The sequence below is a fragment of the Squalius cephalus genome, assembly GCF_949319135.1.
Source record: "Squalius cephalus genome assembly, chromosome: 2".
Classification (NCBI taxonomy): domain Eukaryota; kingdom Metazoa; phylum Chordata; class Actinopteri; order Cypriniformes; family Leuciscidae; genus Squalius; species Squalius cephalus.
The window spans coordinates 1,196,787-1,217,364 of record NC_137123.1 but is presented as its reverse complement, the minus strand read 5'-3'; the positions used below and the strand labels follow the sequence as shown (position 1 = coordinate 1,217,364).

The 20,578-nt window shown below is 43.8% G+C and overlaps 1 pseudogene across 1 annotated transcript in view; it reads left to right on the top strand.

Moving 5' to 3' along the window:
* The window catches only part of LOC307154376 (NLR family CARD domain-containing protein 3-like), a 60,548-nt pseudogene extending 52,076 nt beyond the window's left edge, over positions 1–8,472 (top strand). Inside the window, exons 9-10 of the transcript XR_013824039.1 lie at positions 7,547–7,593; positions 7,674–8,472. The product of XR_013824039.1 is annotated as an NLR family CARD domain-containing protein 3-like (transcript). The remainder of the gene's footprint in view (positions 1–7,546; positions 7,594–7,673) is intronic.
* The last annotated feature ends 12,106 nt before the right edge of the window (positions 8,473–20,578 follow it).

Here is a 20,578-nt window from a genome sequence, read left to right as displayed (position 1 = left end):
GTGTTAACGGTAATCTTACACTGCAAAATGATAACTTACAAAGGATTAAATTCATCACAATTATGTAAGTATCTGGATATTTGCCGTGGGGCGAGGGCTTCGATAACCTCTCTCTTTTTTGACCATACATGTGTTTGCATCCCTGATTTTTATTTTATATATTAGTACCGTTTATGTAAACTAGTTAACCTGTATTTAATAAAAAATATATATAATATAAATTAAGAAGCTGACCTGCCATAAGTCTCTGTTTTACAAAAGATTGAGCTGAACTGCCACGGAGAAGTCTTCTGTGATTTAAATATTGTAAGTATGGAAATTCAAATGCTTACTATTTTAGGACAGATTTGACTTACTTTACCTAACCTGAGAATAACTAAAATAAGGTAGAAGATCTATATTTAAGACCCAAAAAAAGGGGTTAAATTAAGCACCATAAAACAGCATTGAAAGACAACAATATACAAGCACTGTATGATGTTTTGCCACAAACCCAACTGACTAGATAGATATTTTAGATATAGGTTTATTTTCTGAGATAGGTTTGATATTTTGAGATAGGCTGTTGTATGTATGCAGCCTAATTTGCACGCATCAGGAAGCTTGTGTTTTACTTTCACTTTGGGATTGGCGATCGCACGTACTCTGTAGCGGCAGTGCTGAGCGCGCATTCTACAAGATAAGACATTTATCAGACGTTTTAGGCTCTGTTGCGCAACAAATCCTCCGCCATCGTCCCGCGATCAGTGAACTATGGTTCGTGCTGCACTGTGTGCGACTGTAATTCGTGCTGGATGAGCAGAGCAGACGTTTACAATGGTGTTTATTTAGATAAAAACAGTGGAGGCCTGTATTTATGTGTGAATGTACTATTCTGTGCTCATTTCACCCTCACGCTCCGTCATGGCGAGACCACGAGACAGCTTTTCACTTGACGAGAAATCTCGTCACATTTCAGTCTCGCGAGTTCTCGTAGCACGAGATGCAGAGGAGCCATGGATGCATTTACACTGCAATTACAATTGCATAAATAATGTTATGAGATTAATGTTTTAAATCTAACATTTCATTACAACATTCAAAGGGAGGATGATGCACACACACACACACACACACACACACACACACACACACACACACACACTCTTGCGTTCAAAGGGAGGATGATGCGCACACACACTAGGTGTCACGGTTCATGAATTCACTGCTTTCTTCAGGTCTCGTGTATTTGTTGTTTTGTGTGTGTGGGTGTGTGTGAGTGGGCGTGGCTGCTCATTTCTGCTGATCAGCGCGCCAGCTGATCTTATTCCCCTCACCAGCTGCTGCCAATTCATTTGCCTATATAGACTCATCGCACTCTCCTTTCCTTTGTCAGATCGTTGTTTTGGTGTGTTCAGTGTGTCGTCGTGTACCATTCCAGTCCTGTCCTGATCCTGTTCCTGATCCTGTTCCTGTTCGGTGTTTTCGTGGAGTTCGTCGTGTTGGATGTTCACTTCACTTCACTGGATTCACCGTCACCTGTCTTCACCTTCACGCTGACCATCTAGTCCCTGCGCCACCAGCCCACCCGTGAATTGTGCCTTGAGTCTTTTGTGACCCTCAATAAAAGAGTACTTGCATATTTGCTTCCGCTTCGTGAATTATGACAGAACGATCTGACCAAGCGATGGAAGCAGCAAGTGGATCCTCTTCTCCTCTGGATGATTTCATCAGATCCACCGTTGCTCGGATAGAGGCTCAGGAGAGGAGTTCTAGTGAGTCGGGTCGGGCTATTCAAGCACTCGTGGCGCAGGTGTCCGAGCTCACCCAGCAGTTACAACATCTACGAGCTCCCACTGCGCCACCCACACCGGCCGCTCCCCCAGTACCACCACAGAGCGTCTCCCAGTCAGAACCCCGTTTACCGGTTCCTGAACCATATAATGGTGAGCCTAATTTCTGCAGAGCATTTCTTACACGCTGTTCAATGCATTTTTCTCTGCAGCCCAGAACATTTGCCACCGAAGGAAGCAAAGTGGCGTTCGTACTCACCCTACTGACTGGGAGGGCAGCTCTATGGGGGACGGCGGTGTGGGAGAACCAAGATCCATGCTGTGCCTCGTTCCAGACACTCGCCGCCGAAATGAAGATGGTGTTCGACCGCGCGGTCGCGGGAAGAGAAGCTGCACGAACCCTAGCGGACCTGAAGCAGGGTGGTAAATCTGTATCTGATTATGCCATTGAATTTCGGACTTTGGCGGCTGAGTGTCAGTGGAACGAGGCGGCGCAGTGGGACATGTTCCTGCATGGGCTGGCTGACCGCGTCCTGAAGGAAATCTACGCCTTGGATTTACCCACTACACTCAATGGACTTATTGATCTGGCGCTTCGCGTAGATTCTCGACTTTCCCGGGTGGAACGTATGAAGATACCAGCTCGGGCTTCTGCAGCAGTTGAAACCACGCGAGCCAGCGGCGGGGACGCGGTCAGCCCCGTTCACGATCACGAGCCCATGCAGGTCGGGCGAGCTCGGCTTTCCCGGGAGGAGAAGGAAAGGCGGAGATCCCAGGGCCTTTGCCTTTACTGTGGAACTGCTGGACATTTCGCTTACAACTGCCCGGTAAAAGGGCCAGCCCGGCAGTAAATCTGAGGCTACTGTCGGGTGGGATCTCCGCTGAGAAGACCTCATCAACATCTACGCTCCTCCCGGTAAGACTTAGATGGTCAGCCAACACTCACGACTGTCAAGCACTTTTGGACTCCGGGGCAGAAGGTAACTTTATGGACTACACATTCGCTCACAAGATTCAGATTCCCCTGTTACCCCTCACCCGCACCATTGCAGTCCACGCTCTCAACGGTCAAGCTCTTCCTACCATTTCTTTCACCACTGGACCCATTACACTTACAGTTTCCGGAAACCACACAGAGACAACTTCATTTTACATTCTGGACTCCCCCCTTGCACCTATTGTTCTCGGTCACCCCTGGCTCATCAAACATAACCCTAAGATTGACTGGCAGCAGAGATCAGTGTTGGAGTGGAGCAGTTTATGTCATGAGTCCTGTCTTGTGTCTGCTTGTTCGTCTGTTGTTGTTTCTGCGTTGCAGGAGGAGGCAGTGGATTTGTCTAACGTGCCCACGGAGTATCAGGACCTGAAGGAAGTGTTCAGTAAGTCTCGGGCTGCTTCTCTCCCTCCGCATCGTCCCTATGACTGTGCTATAGATCTACTGCCAGGTACGTCTCCGCCTAAGGGCAAGCTTTACTCTCTGTCTGTTCCCGAGAGGGAGGCCATGGAGAAATATATTTCTGATTCTCTGGCATCCAAATTCATCCGACCTTCCTCTTCTCCAGCGGGGGCGGGGTTCTTTTTCGTGGGGAAGAAGGACGGTTCTCTGCGACCTTGCATTGACTACCGAGGGTTGAATAACATCACGGTAAAGAATACTTATCCTTTACCGTTGATGTCTTCAGCCTTCGAGAGGTTGCAGGGAGCGTCGATCTTCACAAAACTGGACTTACGTAATGCTTATCATTTGGTCCGCATCAGGAAGGGGGATGAATGGAAGACCGCTTTTAACACCCCCAGGGGGCACTTTGAATATTTGGTTATGCCTTTTGGGCTCTCCAATAGCCCAGCGGTCTTCCAGGCACTCGTCAATGATGTGCTGAGAGACATGGTCGATCAGTTCATTTATGTCTACCTGGATGACATATTGATTTTTTCTTCGTCTCTCCAGGAACACGTTCAGCACGTCAGACGAGTGCTTCAGAGGTTGCTAGAGAATGGGCTTTTTGTCAAGGCGGAGAAATGCGCTTTTCATGCACAGTCTGTTCCTTTCTTAGGGTACATTGTGTCGTCTGAGGGTATGCGTATGGATCCTGAGAAGGTTAAGGCTGTGGTGGATTGGCCAAGTCCAGATTCCCGTAAGGCCCTACAGAGGTTTCTGGGGTTCGCCAATTTCTACCGGCGGTTCATTCGCATCTTCAGCCAACTAGCCTCACCTCTGACCGCCTTGACCTCCCCCAGAACTACGTTCAGGTGGTCAGACGCAGCTGAGGCTGCGTTTGCCAAACTGAAAGGCCGCTTTGTTTCAGCCCCCATCTTAGTTACCCCTGATCCATCACGTCAGTTCGTGGTGGAGGTTGATGCGTCAGAGGTGGGGGTAGGTGCAGTGTTATCCCAACGTTCTTCTTCAGACGACAGAATGCATCCTTGCGCGTTTTTGTCTCATCGTTTGTCCCCTGCCGAACGTAATTATGATATTGGTAACAGAGAGTTGTTGGCAGTCAAGTTAGCATTGGAAGAGTGGCGTCACTGGTTAGAAGGGTCGGGGGTACCTTTTATTGTTTGGACCGATCATAAGAATCTGGAATACATTAGAACCGCTAAAAGATTGAACTCTAGGCAGGCTCGGTGGGCACTTTTTTTCGGACGTTTTGACTTTACTCTCTCGTACCGCCCGGGCTCCAAGAACATCAAGCCCGATTCTTTGTCACGTATTTTTGACCATTCCGATCGCCCGTCTACTCCCGAGTGCATTTTTCCGGAGACCCTAATTATCTCCACACTCTCATGGGAGGTCGAATCGAAGGTCAGGACGGCCTTACAAGGGGTAACGCCTCCGCCCGGTTGTCCACCGAACCGTTTATTTGTGCCAGAGGAATTACGGTCCAACGTTATTCAGTGGGGGCATTGTTCCAATGTGGCTTGTCATCCAGGAGTCAGTCGCACTACATCTTTAGTTAAGCAACGATTTTGGTGGCCACGTATGGCTCGTGACGTTCACAGTTTTGTTTTGGCTTGCTCAGTTTGCGCCACTGGTAAGACTTCCAATCGACCCCCAGATGGGCTCCTTCAACCGCTGCCGATCCCTTCGAGACCCTGGTCCCATATCGCACTAGATTTTGTCACCGCCCTCCCACCCTCTCAGGGTAACACGGTAGTTTTGACCGTGGTGGACCGGTTCTCGAAGGCGGTCCATTTCATTCCCTTGCCCAAATTACCCTCAGCCAAGGAGACAGCGTTGACAGTCGTTAACCACGTCTTTCGGTTACATGGCCTCCCGACGGACGTGGTTTCCGACAGAGGACCCCAATTTGTGTCCAAATTTTGGCAAGAGTTTTGTAGATTACTGGGTGCGACGGTTAGTCTGTCCTCAGGGTTTCATCCCCAGAGCAATGGCCAAACTGAGAGAGCCAACCAGGATTTGGAGAGAACGTTGCGATGTCTGGTCTCCAAGAATCCTTCCTCATGGAGCCAACAACTGTCAATGGTGGAGTACGCCCACAATTCGTTACCAGTATCATCTACGGGCCTATCTCCGTTTGAGTGTAGTCTAGGTTACCAGCCACCAATTTTTCCTAGTCTGGAATCTGAAGTCGCGGTTCCCTCCGCTCACGCCTTTGTCCAGAGGTGCCGTCGCACTTGGACTAGAGCCCGCGAGACTCTACTCCAAGCGGGAGCGCGCACCAAGGCTAAAGCCGATCGCCACCGGTCTAGGCCTCCCGTATACGTCGTTGGTCAAAAAGTGTGGCTTTCTACCAAGAACATTCCTCTCCGTTCCGTCTCTAATAAACTAGCTCCCAAATTTATTGGCCCGTTCACTGTCACCAAGATCATTAGCCCGGTGGCAGTCCGCCTCAAACTCCCTCCAGTGTACAGGAGGATTCATTCCGCCTTCCATGTTTCCAAAATAAAGCCCGTGTTTCGTTCTCATTTTAACCCGCCTGTCCCGGTTCCCCCCCCGCCGCGTCTCGTAGAAGGGGAACCCACGTATTCGGTTAATCGTATTCTGGACTCAAGGCGGAGGGGACGTGGATTCCAGTACTTGGTGGACTGGGAGGGTTACGGTCCAGAGGAGAGAAGTTGGGTTCCTGCTAGAGACATCCTGGATCACTCCCTTATCGATGATTACAATCGACAGGTAAGGGAGTCTGGGGACGCCAGGAGGCGTTCCTAGGAGAGGGGGTACTGTCACGGTTCATGAATTCACTGCTTTCTTCAGGTCTCGTGTATTTGTTGTTTTGTGTGTGTGGGTGTGTGTGAGTGGGCGTGGCTGCTCATTTCTGCTGATCAGTGCGCCAGCTGATCTTATTCCCCTCACCAGCTGCTGCCAATTCATTTGCCTATATAGACTCATCGCACTCTCCTTTCCTTTGTCAGATCGTTGTTTTGGTGTGTTCAGTGTGTCGTCGTGTACCATTCCAGTCCTGTCCTGATCCTGTTCCTGATCCTGTTCCTGTTCGGTGTTTTCGTGGAGTTCGTCGTGTTGGATGTTCACTTCACTTCACTGGATTCACCGTCACCTGTCTTCACCTTCACGCTGACCATCTATTCCCTGCGCCACCAGCCCACCCGTGAATTGTGCCTTGAGTCTTTTGTGACCCTCAATAAAAGAGTACTTGCATATTTGCTTCCGCTTCGTGAATTATGACACTAGGGCTGGACCCAAATATTCGAATGTTCGAATATTCGTTCGGTGGGTTGGTATTCGATTTGAAAATTTGACATTTGAATATTCTTTTTTCACACCTGGGATCCCCCCTCGAAACGGTTCTCATTCGTGCTTGAATAAGGCCGGCGACGCACTGGCTGCGTGGTGTAAGCGTCTCAGCTGCATGGCGTGTCCGTTTTTATTTCGGCTCCCATGTTAACAGGTTGGAGTTGCCTACGTGAGACATGCGTCTCAAGCGCTTCTCGAGCCACGCGGAAAACGCGTGCATGCTAGAAATAGAACCGACGCCGGGAGCTAGAGCGCAGAACAGCAGAGTGTGTATGGACCGAAGTGCATGCCTGAGGTTGTGTTTTGGGTTAAGCTACCTTGCTTTTACATTGTGGAAAATAGAATAATAGAAACAAAATGTATTAGCCATTTTACCCGTTATTATCAATCTAAATTAATTTCGTTTTTAATTTAGGGCCTAACTTAATTTCGTTTTTCTTTATTTAAATTTCGTTTTTTTCTTTATTTAAATTTCATTTTTCTTTATTTAAATTTCGTTTTTTCTTTATTTAAATTTCGTTTTTCTTTATTTAAATCTACCCTTTACTGTGTCAGCAATTTGATAGTCAGAAAAATATTAGACTAGCTTAAAAGTAGTGCTTAATTTAACAGATCTGTGTGTGTGCGTTTTAAATCACTAGTGCAATGTCCGTTCTCGGAGCATATAAGCCCTGCACGCGTGAGGTGCGCCGCTTCCCTCTCGCGCTGTTCTGTAGTTTACTAAAAGTTTATTAATTCTGAACGTGTTGTGTCTCGCGTGTCATCTATATTGCACCAAATGCAACACTGCACTCCCTTGTGAAGTCGATTGGATGAACGGTTCTCGAAATAATCAAAATGCAAACGGATATACAGACACATAGAGATTCCTGCCTTTATTAGAGAGAATAATATGTTCAGCACCCTCTCTCTGAAGTTTCAAATATTCGATGTTCATTACTACCGAAGCTTCGAAGCTCAAAAAATGGTATTCGGACCAGCCCTAACACACACACACAATCACACACACTTTCTTGTGTTTCTTTTAGAAATGAATGTGAATCATGTTTGTGTTTTATAGTGTGGATCATTGTGGAGAGTTCAGAATGACAGCAGGATTACACAAATGTAGGTCTACACACACAATCATTTAGTGATTTATTGTTGATTTGTGTCATTTAGTGAAATGTTTCTCTTCTTGTGTTCAGATGCCTGTGATCTCACACTGGATCCAAACACAGCACACACTCGACTCATTCTGTCTGAGGAGAACAGGACAGTGAAGTGTGTGTCTGAGCGTCAGCCGTATCCTGATCATCCAGAGAGATTTGATGATGTTCATCAGGTTCTGTGTGGAGAGAGTCTGACTGGACGCTGTTACTGGGAGGCTGAATGGAGCGGAGATGATGCTGTTATATCAGTGACATATAAAGGAATCAGCAGGAAAGGAGACATTTATGACTGTGTGTTTGGATATAATGACAAATCCTGGAGTCTGATCTGCTCTGATAACAGATTCTCTGTCCATCACAATAATAAACACACTGATATTCCTGTCGTCTCTTCATCCTAGAGGGCAGGAGTGTATGTGGACGTGTCGGCCGGCACTCTGTCCTTCTACAACGTCTCTGACACACACACACTCACACACTTACACACACTCAACACCACATTCACTGAACCCCTCTATGCTGGATTTGGGGTTGATTATTCTAACTCCCCAGTGTCTCTGTGTGACATTAAACAGCGTCCTGAGAGAACCAACAGTGATACACACACAACCGGGTGAGTGAAATATACTGTGTCTTAGTGAAGGATTTCTCCAGACTGAATAATAGTTCAATCCTCTGTTCTTCATACATCACTAAACACTAGAGATGCACCATATTGGGTTTGTGCTGATACTCCATATGCTGATATTTCACAACATGTTTTGGCCAGTACCAATAAATACATATTTTCCTTAGTTTTGAAACAACACAGAGTCTCTCCTGTGCAGAGACTATAAACACATTATTCTTCATTTTAGTTAGTTTAGAGCTAAATCTATTTTTCCTTCAGTTTCAGAGTTGTGAGGTCTCTGTGAATAGGTCTTAAAGCTAGGGTAGGTAATCCTGTTCAGAAACACTTTTTTTTATACTGGGTGAAATGGTCCTTCCATCCTGAGAGTAGTCAATACATTATGTGTTCAGAAAAAGGAATGAAAACAATCAGACCTCTGTAGCAGCTGCAGGACAGTAAAAACTCTGACCAATCACTGCCACTCGGTCCAAGTGTAAAGAACCAATCAGATGCCTTCAGAGCCAGGAGGAGTGTCTTAGCAGTGTCAATCAAGTTCGCGTACGCGCTGATCACCCCCCTCTCTCGCACAGCGCGTACCATCATTCAAAATCAAGATTGCCGGTGTGCCGAGCAGCTGTGCTAATGGCGGACAAACAACCAAAACTACCAATTTCTCGAGTGGAACCTGCTCATACAACAAAGACAGGTAAACGGAAAAAGACAGATGACGATAAACAAGCCCGTCGGAGCCCATTGACTCAGTGTCAAAAGACCCTGCATGTTTCCTAGCCTGCGCGTTCACGGCAGGCTCCGCTGTGGGGGGAACTTTACATAACAAAATACATGTTTAACAGCTAGTAGGCCTAACGTTATATGTTATGAATCTTACACGAAATTCATCTTCATCACAGTGCAACTAATGGAAATTGAAAAACGTGTATCAATGCAGCCTGTTTTTAGCTTTGCCTTATAGTTATAACTAGCTTGTTAGCGAATCAAAAAATATATATTTTAAACTTTACCAATATCGATAAGATAGCTTGATAGTGAGTAGGCTACTAAAATACATCTTACTTGTTTATATTCATAATGATAAAGTTAGATTTTTTTTATTACATGTGATTCTGACATGATGCTACATGCACTGCGCTCCTTCCTCTCCGCTTGTCTCAGGTAAATAATGCGTCTTCCAGCTCAGCTGTCGGAGTCGTGCGTTCATGTGTTTTGGGGGCGTGGCTTTGGAAGGACCCCAGAAGGGAGAAGGTGGACTGAATGGAAATAATGAGCTGTCTTTAAAACAGTCGTTAGAGGTCTACATACACTCGATTTTTATACTTTCTTTTTCAGAATACTTACATTTTAATTATGTATTGATATATACATAAAGTTTAAACAAATTTGAAAAATACGTTTTTTAGACCATTCTTACCTACCCCAGCTTTAAGACTGATTTACTATTATTTCTCAAAAGCTCCTGATCACACACGATCTCTAAACTGTAATTTGCTATTCATTTTCTGTAATTTTCTAGCTGTAGTGTGATCTTCTTTTCTATTAATATTCCTGCAGACGAGGAATAAGACAGAAATAGTCAAATTCACTCAGTATTACTTGATCTATTCCAGCACTCCCTCAATTACAATCAAGCACAATTAACTGTAGACAGTTGTGTTGTAAGCAGTAAAACAGTCCAGTTCTTTATAGTCAAACTCATTTATTATGTTTGATAATGAACATTTCTGTCCACCCCAGACTGCTGATGGTCTTTATCTGTCCACCTTTGTGAAAATATCCACAGTTAAAATCACTGATTTATAGAAGACTTGACACATTATTCAGCTTGAGCTTATTGATGGAGAATATAGAGTTCATGTTGGCTAGTTAAACATAAACATAACTGGACGATTATGTGTGAATTAAACTCTCATTATAGTATATATGTAGCCTGACGTCGTCAAACTCAGATTCTAGTCAGAATGTGAGTCTGATACTGGTCCATTGAGCTTTGATTATGGGGCGTGTTTCAACCGAACCAGGAAAAAAAATGCCTCTGCACTCAATTGGATAGACCTACAACCAATCAGAGCAACGGAGTAAGTGACGTATGTTTTTCATTCATGTTTCCGATCGACAAATGCCTTGATCGCGGTTCTCTGTTCCTCTTTTAAAATTAATGCGCTGTCGATATCTTCTATAACAGACGCGATGGTGGAATCTACACATGATGTTTCGTAAACAAAGTTCGGGAGGAGCACGTTCAAATAATCAATCCAATCTACTTGTCATCAAACAATTACCATGTCTACCCTATCAGCATGAGAGGAAGCATATATTAATTCACTGTCAACTCACCTAACATTGGGTTCGGGCCGAATACCGAGCCCGAGCCCTCTCCTCAGACAGCACGCCAAATATGCATTTATTCTATCTGACTTATTTTTAAGCGTGAACTCGTGAAATCTCAATTCTCCAGCGGCAGTCATTTGAATTCAACCCAAGCGCTCGTTGATGACGTGGATGATTACGTTACCGTTGCTCATCTGTCAATCATCGTATAAAGCCCGCCCTGACAATTTGATTGGTCCGAACAATTTTTGTTCGGGCATGATAGCTCCTCAACGGAACGAGTCCAGACCGAACTTCCCGACCTAAAATTTTTGTGGGCGGGGCTAAGTTCGGCTGGCATCCAGGCTAGTATATATGTGTTTGTTATATTAGATTGTTTGTTATTAGTAGGGTTGGGTATTGGTTGGGTTTTATCCAGAGGTGGGTAGAGTACCCAAAAACTGTACTCAAGTAAAAGTACAAGTACTTATAGAAATATTTACTCAAAGTAAAAGTAAAAGTAATAATCTTAATAGTTACTTGAGTAAGAGTAAAAAAGTATCCAATGAAAAAACTACTCAAGTAGCGAGTAACTTACTTCGGATTATATATATATATATATATATATATATATATATATATATATATTTGTGTGTGTGTGTGTGTGTGTGTATATATATATATATATATATATGAAAAAGTCTTCAGATGCAAAAGCCTCTGAGTGCCATCTGAAACTTTCTTCTAAAACAAGCATTTTTATCAAGCTTGTATAGTTCAGTAATTTCACTTTAATGACAATTAATAGGTACTTTTCATTGCCATTTAAGTGAAATAACTGAACATAAACGTACAAGCTTGATAAAAATGCTCTTTTAGAAGAAAATTTCAGATAGTACTTAGAGGCTTTTGCATCTGAAGTCGTCATGTATATAAAATTATATTATTTCGATTTTTTGTTTTTATTTAAATGACTATTATTTTCATAAGTAGATTGGCTCTCTTTGCAACAAAAAGCATTTTCTCCCATCTGTAGCCTGAAAAAGAAAATCATTGCCTGTCCTTTGGTTTGTATAATAGTAATATAACTTATACAACTACATTTGGATTATTAGACAATGTCGAAATAAAGTGAATCTGCAGAGTGTTGCATTCAAAGGCATGCAATTGACACAGAGAAGAAAGAGTTAAACTCTTCACATGTGCTCGCGCTCATGACTGCTACTGAATATCTGAACACACACACACACAAAAAAAGTACATCGACGAATCTTCTTCTGTCGGTTCTCCAAAATATAATCAAATGTATATTTCTGCAAGCATGTTTAAACTGGTTAACTGTGTCTACGGCAGGCAATTAAAGGCATTTGTTTTCAAGTCGAGTTCGTACGCCACTGCGCAACAATACACACAAACTACCGCGGGATGGCGGGTATTCATAAACTGTGGGCAATGGTAGATTATTTAATGTATAAATTAATGTATATGTCCAAAAAACGGGTAATGTCATACTTTCTAGAAGTGCTATCATGGCGTAATAATCTGTTTGGTTGTAAAATGTATTACCTGAGTGAAATGAAATCGAATATATCGTCCTGTGGAATCATTCATTCACAGACAGCTTACGAAGATGTTCAACTAATAAAGATCTTCATCGCTGGCAAATATATGATGCATTTGCAGATTTGCTCTCACTTGACTGTACTGTAGGTCCACGGCCACTTCATCCAACGCTCTTGATGTCCTTAAATCTTCCTGTTACGACTCCGAGTCGAGTGTGAATTCATTGAAATCGCTTCAGACGATTCAGTGCGTGCAGGAACTGAACAGTTCATTCAAACTGATTCGCGAACCGATTTAGACAGATCTGCCAACTTGTTTGATGAAGTCTTTGAACAGAATCGACTCAAAAGAGTGATTCATTTGTGAATTGAGCATCGCTCAAGCCCAGAAAAAAGATACATCGCACTTACGCATTTAACAACACATATTGCATTAAAATAAAGTAACGAGAGGAACGTTGCCCAACGTAACGAAGTAAAAGTACCGTTTTTTCATTAGAAATGTACTCGAGTAAAAGTAATAAGTACCCACATTCAAATCTACTCTTAAAAGTACAATTTTTCCAAAAAACTACTCAAGTAAATGTAACGAAGTAAATGTACTTCGTTACTACCCACCTCTGGTTTTATCCGATACCAGTACCTACTCTGTATTTTTTTAACGGTTCCGGTTCTTGAACCGGTACTTAAGAAAACGAAACCACACACACTTTATCAAAAAAATTATTCCTGTGTGTGTGTGTGTGTCCGTGTCCAAACTGGACACAATATTAACTTAAATCTTTAAAGATTTTCTGATTTCTGAAAAATTGCGCCATTTAATAGGCTACTGATGTAGCCTAAAACACTTAGGCTAAGTTAAGATCAAAATTTTGTCTTCTCATATTATGACTTTTACTTTAAAACAGAGAAATATCTGAAACTGAGCAGAAATATTTAACACACACATAATAGCCTAAAATAAATTTACTTGATACTTCATACTTGATATGCAAGGTTTGCAGTTAAAATACTAGACTTACCATGTCCACCACAACACTGGCAGCTGAACTTGAACTTTCGTCAAGTGTTTTAATCCGTATTCGTACTAAAAAAAAACAAAAAAACGATAATGCCCGTCAGTGGTTGTATATCAAGCAGGGACAGGTTTGTGTGCATTATATTTTGATTTCACCGGAACGAATAGAGAGTCTCCGCAACGTATTGAAGCATGCGTCCGAGCAAAGACAGTGCGGTGTGCGCGAGCCACAAAAGAAAACACTGTATCAGCGCCACTGATCGCCGCGGCAACGAGCACTTTGATCACTTGATTAAAAAAAGACATTTCAGCGCTTGATTGTCTCTTATTTAACAAACGAACAAAATGAATGCTCTGCTGGTTAACTGTAAATGCTTTATTATTGGATCATTCGTGCCGCGAGATGTTTTATAGGGGTGGTAAAAAAAAGTCAGGCACCGAAATCAGGCACCGAAAGTTTCGTTCTTATTCAGTCTCGTTACTACCGTTTACATCGGAACCGGTTCCCGATTGGAACCGGGTTTCGGTACCCAACCCTAGTTATTAGTAAGTGACATCACAGGTGTCAGTCGCAGCATTATATACTAGCTTTATATTTTCTCTCTGTCAAACTGCCTGTCAAATTATTCATTACAATGAGATGGTCTTTCTGCTGGACCTTAGGCCTGTCGCACCTCCAACGGTGCCTTTGGTGGACTATGCATGACAGAGGCGTCCTCTTCTCTGAGGCAGGCCTAACCCTGTCCGCATACCGAACGGTTTTGCTGCAGGGTCTTCAGCTGACTCTGACTTCACAGCTACAGACCACAGCACCACGTCTGGTCTTAGGGTGGTGCTGCATATCTCCTGTGGGAACTGGAGCTGCCTTCCCAAGTCTGCTTCCATCTTCCACACCGCCCCTGGTGTTAATAGCTTGGCAGGTTGTCTCTTGCCAGTATGCATTGCGTGTTCACCCTGCCTAATGAAGTGGATCCTGCATCGACTCTCTGATGGACTCTGATTGTTTGCCTCCTGTCGACTTTTCTCCAGCACCTCTGCCAGCTTCCTGAGCACTTGGTCGTGCCGCCATCTGAGCCGACCCTGTGTCAGTGCTGTTTTACAGCCCAACAGAATATGCTGGAGTGAGGCATTGATGGTCCCACAGAGGTTGCAGGATTGCTCTGTTCCAAGCCATTGGTGGAGGTTTTTAGGGCTCGGGAGGGTGTCGTACGGTGCCCTAATGAGGAAACTGAGCCGAGCCTGTGGCAGTTTCCAGAACTCTGCCCAGCTGATTGCTCGGCTCGCAACACCCTCCCAAGTTGTCCACCGCCCCTGCTGCCCCTGTACCACAGACCTCACTCTGATCTCCTCCTGCTCAATCCTGGTGACCTATGCAACAACAAGGTCCTTCCTCTCCTTCCTACTTGCCCTGGACCATGGGATGGGTGGGTGGCTTGCTCCATCCAAGGCCTGACTGCCCTGTCTGGACCATGCCCACGACTTGCTGATGTTGCAGTCTTACCATCACCTTCTGCACCTCCTCCTTGGCCCTCCACTTCCTTCCAGTCTCAACTCTGGCATTTGCATCAGCCACTGTCCTGTTGGAGGAGTCCCTTAATTCCATCACCAGCCTTGCTTTCTCCTGCCTATAGCCTAGGGTGATGGATTTCAGGGGTAGCTGGAGTGCATTCAGTCCATACAGGCCAGCAGCTGAAAAGCACTGTGGTAGGCCAAGCCATTTACGGATGAAGGAGTTGGCTTTTGCCTCCATCCGGCTTACGGCTGATGAGGTGACTTCGCACAGCTTCAGAGGCCACATCACCCTTGGGTACAGGGTGAAGTGATAACACCACACCTTGTACTTTCCAGGTAGCTGGCTTGCGTCAATCTTGGATAGGCCTTCTGACAGCTGCAGAAGGATGATTTTCCCCATATTCTTGTCTGAGAGATCAGATGTATAAAGTCTTCCTAGGCTTTGGATGGGCTGATCCACGATGCGGGGGATGTCTTCCCCACTGATGGTGAAGGTGAGTCTGTCATTTCTCTCCCCCTTTCGCAATGAGAGGCTTCTTGACTTCTGCGGGTTGAACTTCATCCTGGCCCAGGTGATCAGCTCATCCAGCCTCTTAAGTAGCCTAGATGTGCATGGGGCAGTTCGTAACAGGCAGGTGATGTCATCCATATAACTCGGGGCGGGAGCCTCTGGCCTGCAGACAACCGGACCCCACCCACTACCTGCCTTTCCCCAATCAGGATGACCTCAAATGCTGCCACGAAGAGGATGGGGGAAATGGAGCATCCCATTGCGATCCCTACTTCCAGTTGCTGCCAGCCAGTGGTGAACGTCTTCAGTGCAAAGCACATGTGCATGTCCTGAATGTAGTTCATGATCATGGTCCTGATGTTATCTGGGATGTAGAAGAATTCCAAAGCGTAGGCTATGAGCAGGTGTGGCACTGACCCATAGGCATTGGCTAGGTCTAGCCATATGACGTGCAGATCTTTCTTCTCCCTCTTAGTGGTCTGGATCTGTTCCCAAATCATGGAAGCATGCTCTACACAGCCAGGAAAACCTGGAATCCCGGATTTCTGGCAGCTGGTATCAATGTAGTTGTTCTTCATGAGGTAGATGGACATTCTTCTTGCCATCACAGAGAAGAAGATTTTCCCCTCCACATTCAGTAGAGCTATGCTGCTGAACTGCTCGATGGTCTTGGCGTTCTGTTGTTTGGGAATAGAGACTGCCACTGCCCTCTGCCACTCAGATGGTATGGTCTGTTTAGTCCAGGTGATTCTCATCAGGGCCCATAGCAGCTTCAGCACTCCTGGGCAGTTCTTATACAACTTGTATGGTATTCCGTTCGGGCCTGGTGCTGAAGCAGATCTTGCCCGCTGGATCACCTGCTTGACCTCGCTGAGCTTGGGTGGTGATACGTCAAACAGGGCTGATGGTTCTGAGGGTCTAGGCACAAACCCTGGCGAGCCTAGGGGGTTGTTTCTTGCTGGGTCACTGTACTGAGTGCGAATGTGCTCCTGTAGTTCCTCTTTAGAGATATCCAGGGTTCCACTTGTCTTCTCCTCCAGGAGCCCGTGTGCATGCCGAAATGGATTCCTGAAGAAACTTGATCTTTCCTTCTCCTTTCTTTTTCTCCATCTTCTAATGCGTTCTGCCCTCTGGAGGTTGGCAAGGCGTTTTCTGATCTCATCCCAGAGAGCTTTCAGGCCCTCCTTCTCAGACTCCTCTGCCTTCCTCCAACGTTTGCGAAGCTGCCTTCTGCTTGCCACCAGGTCATCAATCTCTTTCTCCCTCCTGTCCTTTGATCTTATTGCGGCTTCTCTGATGGTCACCTCGCCATACCTGTTGCTGCATTCTTCATACAGGATTTCTCCGAACAGATTTAGTCTTCTCGCTTGGCTACCACTGACCCGCGCAGAGCTTTTTGCAGCAGCCCGCTCAGATGTTCGTCCAACTTTCTCCACTCCTCAGCTTCGTTGGCCTTTGGCCACTTGATCTTATTCCTTCGGAGGGGGTTCTTCAAGTTCCTGGGCCCCTGGCTCAACTCCGTTCTTGAGTCACTCGGGGGTGCTACTGGGTTCACTTCTTGGGGTAAATCAACCTCCCTTTCTTCCTCCTCCTTCCTTTCCTCCTGCTCTACCTCTGCAACATTGGGCCTGTTGGCACTGTGGTTGTCAACCTGGCCTTGGATCCCATTTGTCTGACCTGCCCTTACCAGAGCAGTGCAAGGTTGCATCAGGCTACCACCCCACTTCATCTTTCCCATGTGGATGTGAAGTCCCCTCAAAGTTGTCATTTTTTTCCCAGCCACACCCACACTTCCTTGGGATCTTCTCTTTCCTTGCGTTCGTTACCGTGTGGTCCGTCCTTGTTGGCCCTTCTTTCATCCCGCCTCTCGGAGGGCCTTCGGGTTGTTTTCTTTGTTTTTTCTTCGTAGTAAGCTTTGGGTGTCTTCCTCTTAGAAAACTAGAGGGTAGGGTTACTAGCCCACCTCTCCCGGTGCAGTCTACCCTGCTGCCACCAGTCTCTCCTGGTTGTCCAAATAGTTTTTATAGTAAACTGTTTGTATGTTGTTGGTTTTGAATTGTTGGTAATACTTTACAATAAGGTCCCATTAGTTAACATTCGTTAATGTATTAACTGTATTTCTTAACGTTAGTTAGTCAACTGTTCATTGTTAGTTCATGTTAGTTCAGGTCCATTAAATAATATTGACAGATACAACTTTTGATTTTAATAATGTATTAATAAACACTGAGAATAACATTAACTGAGATTAATAAAAGCAGCTGACTCTTTGCTTCTGCCTTCTTCTGGTTCTTCACAGGTTCTCTCAGCCCAAACCTTCTGGGCTCGATATTCACCCGCTGCTGAACTGTCAGTCTTGTGTCCATATAGCTGATTCTGATCAGTGGCTTCAGATTGAGTCGTCAGCCTGTACAGATGAAGGAGGGTCAAAGTTCAGGGTCAGCACTGACTCAGGCCATTACGAGTGTGTCAGGCCCAGAATGCGATGGGTCTGTGACTGTGTCGTCACCCTTCAGTACCATACCGTAGACGGACTCTTCCTCAACTCAGAGCTGGAGAGGCTGCAGTGCAACCGGATCGGTCCAGTGATTGACGTGACGGTGATCTCAGGGAAACTGGAGGAAGTTCATCTGCCCCATTACGCCTGTTTAGGAGAGTCTGACCCCTCTCTCAAAGATGCTGTGAAAGTCCTCACCGTAAAAGATGAGGGAATAACCACAGAACCTGTGCAGTTGACCCGATTCCATGCTAAGATTGTCCAACCATCCTTCCCTCGGAAAACATCAATTACAAGTCGGAAAAAGCGATTGTATGAACACTGCGATCTTCTTCTCTACATGTACTCTGAAGATCCTCTCATTCTAAATCTCTACTTGTTTCCATTTGATCCCTGTGAAAGAAAAAAAATTGAGGACAATGAAAAATCATTTTCATCACGCATCATCAGGCATCCCAGACCTGGCAGGCCATTTCGGATGAAAACGCCACACATTCTTAAGGTTCCTGGTGCCTCTATCCATCCCAAAGAAGGGATCACATTCACAAGAGAAACTCCCCCAAACTACTTCAAGGTCAAGCCTCGTCTGGAGAATGATCTTCAAATGACTCTTATCAGAAAAAAGGATAAGGAGAAGGTCTGGACTGCAACGATTGAGAAAGATGAACTGATTCGTCCTAAGAGAGACGAGCCGCAACTGAATAGTGATCAGATTCATCCTGAGAGAGACGAGCCGTGTCTGAATACTGATGCTGATAAAGCAAGATATTTTGATGACCATTGGCCAGATCTCATTCAGGGGGTTAGAAATGTTGGGATCATTGCAGATAAACTGCTTCAGAAAGAAATAATTCATGAGGAGCAATATTCAGAAATCACACAGAGTTTAACCAGTCAGGAGAGCATGAGAAAGATCTGTGCTATCATACGCAAACACAGAGATCCTGTGAAAGCTAAATTCATCTCAGTTCTTCAGGAAGAGAATCTTTACCACTTTTGAACATTGGTCTGATTCTTGATCTGATATGGGTTTATCTGAACTTATCAAAATATACTCCTTTCAAAATATTCATTCATAGTAACATTACAAATAAATGAAAGTTTTTGCTTTGCTTTACATTATAAATGTTCTACAGGGAAATAAATGTACGTTCTACAGGGAAGGCTAAAACGAGTTCATTGTTAAAGTAAATGTATACCAGCATTTATATATATATATTTTTGTCTAACTATATTTTATACTTGTTGGTGAATTGCTGATGTGCATTTTGTTATGCAATATGCTATTCTATTCTAATTATGCCTTTTGGTATATGAAGTACTTATGGGTCGTAGTAAACCTCAATTGTAACTGTATTAAAAAGTGGTTTTATAAAGAAAGACACCATAAGTTGTTGCTAAACAATTTATTAAGAAAGTGTTATATACTGTAAGACACTTGTAATAATCATTGTAACCATGTATTGAGAAAATGGTTTATAAAGAAAAACACTGCAATTGTTGTTGTAAAATCATTTATTGAGAAAATGGTTTATAAAGAAAAAATACCACACTAAATGTTGAAGTCATTTATTAAGCAAAAAAGTATAGTAGAGAGAAATTTAACATGTATTAGAAAGCATTTTACTGAATATTAAGAGAAGGATGCAAGTATTACTGATTGATGTGTTGCAGACTGGACGCAGGAGAAATCAGAGGATGAAAGCCCGTAGAAAAAGGACAACGAGACGGAGAGCTTTATTTATATGTGACGGTCCTAAGGGGTTTTCCAGAACTAATGGCGGTCCAAGACTTTGGATTTGACCGATTGTCTGTAAAAGACTGAATATATGCTGAGGGAGTATCCAGGAGGGTATTTCTGAACATGTCAAAAAGTTTGATGGACTTTAAAAAGGACTGTAAAGGAATGTCCAGGCAGACGTTAATCCATCTGGACTGCCTCTCCAGTGCTAAATGCCTTTGCTGTTGTGCCTCCTGCAGTAAATGCTTACAAACTGTGATTTTTTTTACTTTTACTGTTTTGTTTTATTTTATATATTAATACGTTATATGTTAACCTGTATTTAATAAAAAAAAAAGATGTATAATCGAAATTAAGAAGCTCGCCTACCATAAGTCTCTGTTTTACAAAAGATTGAGCTGAACTAACCACGGAGAAGTCTTCTGTGATCTAAATATTGTAAGTATGGAAATTTAAATGCTTATTGTTTAGAACAGATTTGACTTACTTTAACTTACCTGACAATAATTCAAATTAGGTAAAAGGTGTTTAAAATTATGCACCATAAAAATTGTTTATAGATTACCCATAAACTATGAAATGTTTTAGTTTATTAAAAATACAGAAATCCAGTTCTTTTTTTCATATGATTATATGCTTCTGCAGACACACAAAGGTTGGTGAACTGCAATGAGAAACATTTAATATTCTCTTCATCTAATAAAAGGCTTTTATGTAAACTTTATTTTGCTGTCTCAGAATTTAACTTTTGGATATTTCACTGCATGGAAATATTCTTAATGAATAGACATTCTGAATAATGTGCTGTAAAGTAAGACTGTCATGGGATAATGCACAATAAAACTAATATTTCATTTATTTATTTTGAACTCAAATTCTCCAGTGACAACATACTATACCCCTAATGGTGGGTAAGTTGAGCCACTTCTGTGTCACTAACTCTATTTCTGTGTCCTATTTTTGTGATCCTTTCCTATATTTGTCCTGATAGAAGACAGCTGAAATATGATTTGTTGTATAATAATGCTGAAGCAGTCATATATGTTCATGCAAAAACTAAAGCTCAAGCTGCTGCTCAGCTCAGCGATACAATGGTACATATACGTAAATGGCTTATTTGATCACAGCTGTATCTCAATATTAAGAAGACAGTCTGTATGTTTTT